Source organism: Medicago sativa, chromosome 7 (genome assembly GCF_051527215.1).
Source record: "Medicago sativa cultivar Bolivia chromosome 7, Bolivia_mono, whole genome shotgun sequence".
In the NCBI taxonomy this organism is placed as follows: Eukaryota; Viridiplantae; Streptophyta; class Magnoliopsida; order Fabales; family Fabaceae; genus Medicago; species Medicago sativa.
Genome location: NC_140755.1, coordinates 75988961 through 75992638, shown reverse-complemented (window position 1 = coordinate 75992638; position 3678 = coordinate 75988961).

Genomic DNA, 3678 nt, shown 5'->3' with positions numbered 1-3678 from the left:
TATGTAATTATCTCTGGCTAGAAGGAGGTCATTTATGTTATAGATTTAGTCGTCTCTTTGATCTTTGTGTTGATGATAATATAGTAACATATATGTGGAGGTTAGGTTGGGAGTTCAGAGTAAAGGGTGGAGGATGAGAATCTTTGCTTTGGAAGATGAGCAAGTTGTGGAGTTTGTTTTTTGCTGAATTTTTTTTTTTGTTGCAGGATATTATATGAGATAAATGGATTTGGAAACATGATCCATGTGAAGCTTATTCAGTTAAAGGAGTTTATAATATTTTGAATCAAAATGAGCAGCAGGATCGTTCCCCCGTTTACAGTGGTTAATTTGGAACAAAGTTGTGCCTCTTAAATTGTCTCTTCTTGAATGGAGAACTTTGCATAAGAGGATCCCGACCAAAAACAATTTGGCTTATCATTGGGTTGTCTGTTCAGGCTCGTTATTATGTTCTGGTAGTTGCGGAAAAGAGAAATCTATAAATAATTTTATTGAAATGTGGCTTCTTTAGACGCTTTTGGACTCGTGTATCACATTAGTTTAGGATTTCTTCCGGTTAATGTATACATATATCTGCTGAAAGTGGTTGAGGGTCTGGATCGTCCATGTCGCCATGCTGTGATCCTTCCTTCTCTTGTTGTTGTTGGACAGTTTCTATGGAAGTCTGCAGGGCTTCGTTTCCCTTCGTTTCATACTTTAACTCACCACTTTTATCTAATTAAAAAATATTTTATATCATTTACTAAGTTAATAAACAACTGCATTTTTTTTATAATATCAACTTCAATTTATCTCTCTTATCATTAGATTGAACACAAATCTAATGGAATTTCATCTTATAACTAATTCCACCAAGGGATGATGCTTAAAACAATGGTTGTGGTCGCAATTATACATTTAAATGATTTAGGCATACACATAAATAAATAGAAAAAAAATTAGAAAGATAAAAAATTAATTAATTTTTATTATTATTAAAAGTATTGGTTATGCATAAATCTTACGTGCGTGCTTAAACAAGTGTAATTTGTTGTTGTGACCGTATAGTTAAAATTATAATTCTTATATAGTCATAACTACAAATCCAAATCACATAGGCACACTCGTAAAATTCACACCAACCAATGTTTTTAATAATAATAACAATAATTTAAATTTTTTCTATTTCAACTTTTCTCCGTATGTGAAAATTATACCTAAATCATTTAAATTTGTGGTTTGTGACTACACAAATTTTGGTCCATTCCTAATTCAACATTTTATTTCACAAGTTCGTCTCGTCCACGACATTTGCAATCCATGCATTACATTCAAATGACACGCCATATGCTAACACGTCACAAAGATCACTTCATCCAAGTTAAATATATCAGTTAAACAATTTATGAAAAAAAACAATTAATTCCACAAATTCAATTAAGTGTTTATATACGTAATATTTCATCAACATCAACCAATCAATCAAATAGTCTAAATAAAATTTTCAAAAAATAAAAAATAGTCTAAATAAAACATCGTCACAATCATCATTACTTGATAAAACTCCATATGTTTGAATACAAATCACTCAAACAGTCATCAGTCATGTTTGCACGAAATTCATTCAACTATTACCAAGACACATACACATAGTATACAACTAATTTCATTGCTCCTAAATGGACATAAATCAAGACTCACATAAAAACAAACAATCACATCATTGCTCCTACAATACACACACGAAATTCACATAAACACAACTAGGGGTAATATGATACCCAAAACAAGAACACTCACTTTAATCAACTTCAAAGTTATTAACACAAATCTGTATTTCAAACGTGGTTGGATATGAAGTTGAAAATGTTCCTCTTCAAAAAAAGAAGTTTGAGAGAACAAAGAGAATTGTTGAGAGGTAGAGGATGTGGTGAAGTTGAAAATGGTGATGGCCCCTTAAAAGCCAATAGAATGGAACAAACAATCTTGTCAAATAGTGAAGCACATTGCATGCATGACTCTAGTACACACTAACATAGCAACAAACAACTAACTATTGGGACCACAACATACCTCTTTGATGTTGCAGTTCAAAATCTCTTTATAACACACGATTCAAAACATTCAACTAAAATAGAAAAGTCACGTTGTTACCCGAAACAAACTTTGACTAGTATTGACTACTACATGTTTTTTTTTTAATGGCAAATATATATATATATATATATATATATATATATATATATATATAAGATAGGAAAAAGTAACTGTACAAATACAGCAAAGGTATTGACTACTACATGTGAGAGTTCGGGCCGGTCTTGATTTTGTGATCAACCCTAGGTCTACATATGAGTGCATGAGTAAACAAATAGATAAGGAAAATGAGTGTGAAATACATGAATAAAATCTTACTAACACTATATTTTTATTTTTAAAATGAGTAAATCTTCCTCAATTCAAGCTGGGTGTGCAAGACTCATATCCCTTATGATCCATAACTTATGGACCTTCCTTAAAAACGACCAAAGTACCACACGGTGCTCCAGCAACACATGTCAGTAATATTATGTCTTTGTAGTATTGTTTCAAGGATTGAAGTGGTACTACTCAAGAAAGCTTATAATATGCCTAGATTGCAACAACAACAACCAGTTTTCACAATACTTGCATGTAGTTTATAGTATGGATTGTGTGATTATTGTTTAATTTCTTTGCCCCACACAACAATTTTAAGGTCATGGTATACGGATTGGATTTGCATGCTGTCACAGACTGCTTGCAGTCAGCAATTTGTGACTTCTATTATGATCATACTGTGTAAATTTTCAGTCAGTAATCTTTGTTTTTAAAATAATCAAAACGCGATTTTTTAGGACTTATCACAAATTGCTTACATATTTTCCGACATCATGTAGTTTGTGACTGCGTTTATTGTCACTGTACAAAGATTATATTGTTGGCGGAAGTTAAGATTTCACTGTACTAGTGCATGTGATCAAGTTTCAATTGATTTTGTTCATTAAAATTTAAGATATAGTAGTGATTTCTACCTATCTGTGTTCTTTGTGGGTCAGTGTTCATAAAAATGAAGTAGTCTACAATTGATTTATTATGATATGAATTGTTTATTCATTTGACTAAAAAACACCATTGTATTCGTAGACGTTTGCATTGAGCATCCAGTTTACTGTTGTACAACTTTTAGCTTAGGTGAAAAATATAAAAATTCGATGTTATTTTGTTACACACCTAATCTGTGCTTACCTCAAATGCGATCGTAATAAGTTGTTTTGTATAAATAAGGTGTTTTAAATAAGTTGTTTTTTAAAAAAGAGATCCTAATAATTTGTTTTGTATAAATAAGTTGTTTCGAATAAGTTGTTTTTTTAAAAGAGATCGTAATAAGTTGTTTTGCATAAATAAGCTGTTTTTGAAAATGAGATCGTAATAAGCTGTTTTGCATAAATAAGCTCTTTTGAATAAATAAGCTGTTTTTTTTAAAAAAGATCGTAATAAGTTATTTTGCATAAAAAATTATTCGTTTTGGTATTTTATTTTATGAAATTAAAAAAAGTGGGAGAGAGATGATTTAATTAAAAAAAATAGTTTAGTTAAAAAAAAGTGATATTCAAAAGTATAATTATTTAAATAAAAAAGATTAATATTTTTTGAAGTTATCCATTGGACTTTTTTATT